Source organism: Mastomys coucha, unplaced genomic scaffold (assembly GCF_008632895.1).
Source record: "Mastomys coucha isolate ucsf_1 unplaced genomic scaffold, UCSF_Mcou_1 pScaffold16, whole genome shotgun sequence".
In the NCBI taxonomy this organism is placed as follows: Eukaryota; Metazoa; Chordata; class Mammalia; order Rodentia; family Muridae; genus Mastomys; species Mastomys coucha.
Window position 1 is genome coordinate 49,055,989 of NW_022196898.1, and position 6,656 is coordinate 49,062,644.

The window sequence follows — 6,656 nt, forward strand, 5'->3', positions numbered from 1 at the left end:
TAGTTAGGGTCAGTATTGCTGTGGTGAAGCACAATGTGTTTGGGTGTTACATGAACTGTGAGTTCATCATCAAAAGTAGTGAGGGCAGGAACTCAAACAGGGCAGGAACTTGGAGGCAAGAGCTGATGCAGAGGCTGTGGAGGGGTGCTGCTTACTGGCTTGCTTGGCCTGCTTTTAGAATCTAGGATCCCCAGCCTAGGGATGGCACCACCCACAATGGTCTGGACCCTCCCCTATCAACCACTAATTAAGAAAATACCCTAGGCTCTTTGCTCCATCTTGGTGCCGGTGGAGGCCTCCTGGGAACAGGACTTCTAAAAGCAAGTATGTCTGGAAGGCTGCGGTACTAGGCCATTTTTGCTGGCTACAAGCAAGGTCTCCAGAACCAAAGAGAATACACGGCTCTTCTTAAAATTGAAGGCGTTTATGCCCGAGATGAAACTGAGGTCTACTTAGGCAAGAGATATGCTTATGTATACAAAGCAAAAAAACAATAGAGTGACTCCTGGAGACAAACCAAACAAAACCAGAGTGATCTGGGGAAATGTAACTCAGGCCCATGGAAATAGTGTTATGGATTGTGCCAAATTCCAAAGCAACTTTCCTGCAAAGGCCGTTGGACACAGAATCCATGTGATGCTGTACCCATCTGGGATTTAAACTAATGGAGAGTAAATAAATGAAAGTAAACTTGTGCTCTTGTAAAAAAAGAAAAAGAAAAAGAAAATACCCTACAACTGAATCTTATGGGGCATTTTTTCAATTGAGTTTCTCTGCTTTCAGATTTCTTTTCCTTGTGTCAAGTTGACATAAATCTAGCCAGTACACACAGCAAGCACTTTACCACCCAAGTTCTTGCTCTAGCCCCTTTCCTTTAGTCTTTTTCCATACATGTATCTGAGCGGAAAGATACCAAAACTTGCTTGAGCAAGTTTGTCCCTTGCAGTGTTCCAGAGGTGACCAAGAGAAACAAGTGTCCTGATTGATGGAGACCCACTCAAAGTGTGCCACCCCTTCTCTTCCTTTCCCTTCTCAGAAAAACCCTTTCTAATCATCCCCAAAGATACCCAAGATGGAACTTTGATGAGATTACCCATCCCCATCTTCTCAACATTACTGTCCCTTTAATAATCCCAATTCCTTTAAGCAGCTCTCAACTCCTAAATACTGGCTTTTCAGTAGTAAGCCACCAGGATCTTCATTCCATTCATAACTCAAAATTGGCTGTTTAGTTGAAAGTTTACATGATTCAACAACTACGAAAGGATAGATTTAAGAAGGAGCTTTCCAAATTTATGAAAATGTAACAGTTCATACAAGTGTCAGTGTGAAATAACTACCCTGTGTTAAAGGAAGTAAGAGCGTGACATATGAACACAGGTTTAATTTATCCTGAATGACATCTCCCACTGTGGAAGAGGTTACGTATAATCATCGTAGTCACAGAACAAAAAGAAGGACTGGAGTCAACATATTCATCAGTTACGCTGGTGGAAATCCCTAGCTGGCCAACAGCTACAGCAAGGTGAGACAATGTGTTTGTTCTGTAGGGGTCAGATGTTACCTCCCTCCATTCTTACTTCTAGGCCCGGTGGAGTCTAGAGGTCTAGCAGACTTAGTGATACATTCTAGGAATTCTATCTAGGGCTCAGGATGATGTGGGGCCAGAAACAGAGGTTGATAGCAATAGATAAGAGAGCCCAAGACAACTTGAGCTCCTGGTCGACAACATTCCATCTCTCCACAGCCTTGTTTATAACTCAGCCAGGGTGTTGTACAAGACTCTTCTCTAAGCAAATTGCTACCATCGTCAGGAGTCGGCTCAGTCCCTCATAGAAGGAGGGCTCAGGGAAGGTCATGGAATTATCATCTGAGAATCCAGCCACCCTTCCCAACCAGTAATATGAAGTTCTCTGTTGGGAGAGGGGCTAGAGAATATAGGTGGGGAAAGATAAGGGGAGGGAGTCCCATCTATATAGCCTTAGGGGAGCCATCTTGGCTGATGGGCGCAGATCTTTCAGTGTGATTGCCTTAAGCTCACCTGTCCTCATTTCCACAGCCCCTCACCCACTGCTTTGTAAGTAAGCCCAGTAAATTTATTGGAACCTCTGTTTGCTATTGGGACCTGAGGAGGAGGGTTAGATGTTGTTTTTCTCTCTCTCCTAGAAGAAATGTCAGTGACACAAGATCTTCTGTGGAGACAGGGCTTCCATAGAGAATTCCAGTTTACAGGAGCCAACTAGCCGGCTCCCAAATGTCACAGCTTTACAGCTTCCTAGCCACCTGTTTGTTCACACACAGCCTCTCCCTGATCTTAGGTGGGCCCAGCATGGCAGTAGCCTCACACCTAGCACCAGACTCTGTTGTTCAGTTGAAACCTCAGACGTAATGAGGATCTACTCACCAGACAGTGACTCTAGCCTCAGTATGAGTCACACCTTGTGCTCCTAACTTTGAACTCAGGGAGCAGGACCCTGAACTTTAATCCCTTCCCTCCTGGGGTCACTAGGATTTTAAGGAAATAGGTCTGCATTTCCAGGATGTGAGGTATGTGTAGGCAAGAAAAAGACTTGAGCAAAAATAGATTGAGAGGAGGGGGGAAAGCGCTGCCAAAACATCCCCCAGGACAAAGCTCGTACTTGACCTACATGTATGTAACTACCAGTCCGTGAGTGTGCTGCTACTGAGCCTTTGCTCCAAAATGACCGACAATGGGTCCAATCTCACATCAGAAACCACAGGGAGCCACTTACAGGGCTCTTTACAGCACAAAGAAGACACACAGAATGTGCTTTTTGTCTTGTGAGTTCTCCACCATAGAGACTTGGTTCTGCCTTCCATTTTAGACGTTAGACAGTTGCCCTCCTTAAACCTGGCTGCAAAGTGAGAAAACAAGCAAGAAAGGAACCCACCCTTCAGTTCTTTCTCTTCAGAACTGCTAGGATGGATGCCCTTCCAAAATGCAAGGTAAAATGTGACCTAAATCTCCCTCCTTCCTTCTTACTCCTTCCATCTCCCTCCCAGGTCATTTGCCTTCCTTTCTTTCTCTTCATACCTTTCCCTCTGCTCCTGGTTCCTCACTTTTTCCCCTAGTAATTTTTTATTTATTCTTTAATGATTATAATAAAAATTATATATATATACACACGCATATATAATTTATACATATATATGTATATGTATATGTGTGTGTGTGTGTGTGTGTGTGTAATTTTGAACTCCTCTGGACCCCTTCTTCCCAGACCTACCTATTCCTACTTTTATGTCTTTTGTTGTTGTTGTTTTGTAAACAGCTCACCAAGTCTAGTTAAAGTCAATGGCATGTGCATAGGTGTGAATTTTTTCTTTCTTTGTTTAACCAGCTCATGGGTAATTTCCAGTGGCTATGCCTCTGAAGAAAAATGGCTCCCCTTCTTCCGGAAGCTATTAACAATAAATCTTCATATAAGGGTGAGGTCCCTCCTGCATCCATGCTGGACCGTTGACGGGCTTGTGAATGTATCCACAGTTGCAGTGAGTTCACGTGTGCTACCTCATGACATATCTGGATGTGAGTCACGTGTGCTACCTTGTGTCATATCTAGATGTGAGTTCACGTGTGCTACCTTGTGTCATGTCTAGATGTGAGTTCACATGTGCTACCTTGTGTCATGTCTAGATGTGAGTTCACATGTGCTACCTTGTGTCATGTCTAGATGTGAGTTCACATGTGCTACCTTGTGTCATGTCTAGAAGATGACATGTCATAGCACTCTCCACCATCTGCCAGCTCTCGCACCCCTCTCTGCCCACTTTCAGGATGTTTCCTGAGTCTTGGGGAAGGAGGAGCGGTGTGCATGCTCCATTAGGACTGAGCACTCAATAGCTGTTTATAGGCATTTGTTTGCAACATTTCAACCACTAAGAAGCGTCTCTAATCAAGGCTGAGGGCATCACTAATATACTAGTATAAACACTAATATTGAGAAGGGAGAAGGAGCTAACAGCATGCCCATTTGAAAAAGCAACAGTAGCAAGTCCCTCACTAGGGCCTCTAACCTCCTAGCCATGGGCTTTTGAGCAGGTTAAGGTATCAGGCATGAATTCCCTCCTGTGAAGCAGGCCTCACATCTACCCAGAATGTGGTTGGTTACCTTCAGAACAGCTGTGCCGCTATGTTACCTATAAGTAGGTACATTTTACCTACAAGGTCAGTATTATAGCATGCATGGTCACCCCTGGGGTAAGCCCATTGATAACTTTTCTTCTTCAGTGGCCTGCCTGGCACCTTCTGGTTCTATGCAAGCTAGCTAAAAAGGAGGTTAATTTTCCAGGTCAGCAATGGTAAGAGGGACTTACCGTCTAGTTCTGGGTGGCAAGCACAAACAGTAGCAGAAGCCTATGTTATTTTGGGAACCTCTGGGATCTTTCTGACCAATCCACTCCTAGCACTGGGTTCTTTGTCTTATACCACATCTTGTAGGAGCAAGCATTATGCACTTATGCAGGCTACCACCATTATTTAAACTTGAAAAAAAAGTTATATTTTTAAAATTAGCTTACAAAGTAAGTGGGTCTCCATAAGGCTTTCCATATATACTTAGTTTTGGTCAATGTCCCCTTCCCCATCTCCCCAACACCCCCAGAATCCTTGTCTCTTTCTTGATGAAAACAAACAAACAAATCTTAAGGAAGTAGATAGCCAGTTCAGAGGATGCTGCCCCAAGGAGGTCTGAGAGCCTTCCCAGTGGTGCTGGAGACTGGCTACATACAAACAGATTCATACTACTGGAGAAGGGAGGCACAAAAGTGGAAAGGGAGAAGCCAGTTGGAGGAAACCTGCTGTTGAATTAAAGTGGGAGCTACTAGTGTGAGAAATGAGACAGGCAGACAGGCAGACAGGCAGACAGGCAGACAGGCAGCCTGCTCCTTAGTTATATTCTAAGCCCAAGTAAAAAACTGCAATCATGCTGGGCGGTGGTGGTGCACACCTTTAATCCCAGCGCTTGGGAGGCAGAAGCAGGTGGATTTCTGAGTTCAAGGCCAGCCTGCTCTACAGAGTGAGTTCCAGGACAGCCAGGGCTACACAGAGAAACCCTGTCTCGAAAAAACAAAAAAACAAAATAAAACAAAAAGACAAAAACTTTCCTCAGAATGATGACTTCAATATCAAAAGGACTTGAAGGGACTTCTCCTGGCAAAATCTGAAATAATCCGAAGGTCAAAATAATAGTAAAGATCCATTGATAAAATGTAGATCTTTGCGTTCACACAAATACAACACTATAAATGAACAAAAACACACCACAAAGTTTACTAACAAATATAGGGCAGATAATGGTAGGAGAAAACTACTCCACAAGAGACATCACTGCAGTACCTTATTTAGGCAGGGATTATTGGTTGAAGATAGTGACTATGGGGTCATGCGGTGGAGGCCATGGGAGGGCATAGGACCACAATCCCCTCACTCTATCTCCATCTTTCAGAGCTCTACCTAGGTCACCTGTACAGCTGACCTGGGTCCACAATCCTGCGTGTCTCCCAGACTGATTCTATCCCTCATGAACCCTGTTACTTTGACCTTGAATTTTACAGGTTTCCTAAACTGCTCCCTAACTGTAAACCCAACACTACAACATTTTCTGATGGAATGTGCATATAATAACAGCTATCGTTCATGGAGCCCCTGCCTAGGCTTGGTAATTGATTTAGTCAGGGTTTCTATTGCTGTTATGAAACACCATGATCAAAAAGCAAGTTGGGGAGGAAAGAGTTTATTTAGTGTACACTTTCACAGCATAGTTCATCACTGAAGGAAGTCAGGCCGGGAACTCAAACAGGGAAGGAACCTGAAGGCAGGAGCTGATGCAGAGGCCATGGCGGGGTGTTGCTTGCTGGCTTGCTTTCTTATAGAACCCAGGCCCACCAACCCAGGGATGGCATCACCCACAATGGGCTGGGCCCTCCCCTATTGATAACTGACAAAATGTCTTACAGCTGGATCTCATGGAGGAGTTTCCTTGAGGAGGATTCCTCCTCTCAGATGATGACTCTAGCGTCAAGTTGACACCAAACCAGTCAGTATGGTCATCTCTCGTGTGGTCACTCCTTGAGTGACTCTCAGGAATAGTCCTTTCGGGATGAACCATTCTTAGCCACGCTCCAGCAGTGAGAACACTGGAGGTCTGAAGGCAGTAAAAGAACACAAACATGACGGAAGGAGATGACTTACAAATGCTCACCATGTGACACAAGGACATGTGTCTTCAGGAGAGATTACTGTCCCTGGAGTATACATCTGTATTAACAGAAACAGCCTGTATAGATGGAGGGAGCCTCCCATAGCCTCCCAAACACAGAGTCGAAGCAACAGAGAGTGGCTACTGCAGATCCACTTATCTATGGCACTTGCCTGCTCGTGGCATTTATTCCCCCTCCATTTCTCTGCTGCTGTCGACTGAAGGAGTGAGTGAAAGTGGTGACTCCTGGAAGGAGTCAAGGAAAGAAGCTAGCCAGGTGCAGGCAGGAAGGAGATATTATTAGTCTGTAGAGTTTAAAAATAATAACAAAACCAACTAAAAGCCACCTGGTTTAGATAATCACCACGGCCATGGCAATTCTGAACAGTTGGCAACAAATGTAGCCAAAGGCTGGTCTTCAGTCTTCAAAAAAAA

General features: G+C 44.6%; 1 pseudogene; it reads left to right on the top strand.

The window, feature by feature from the left end:
- The first annotated feature begins 326 nt into the window (after positions 1–326).
- On the top strand, positions 327–660 carry LOC116094210 (annotated as a pseudogene).
- The last annotated feature ends 5,996 nt before the right edge of the window (positions 661–6,656 follow it).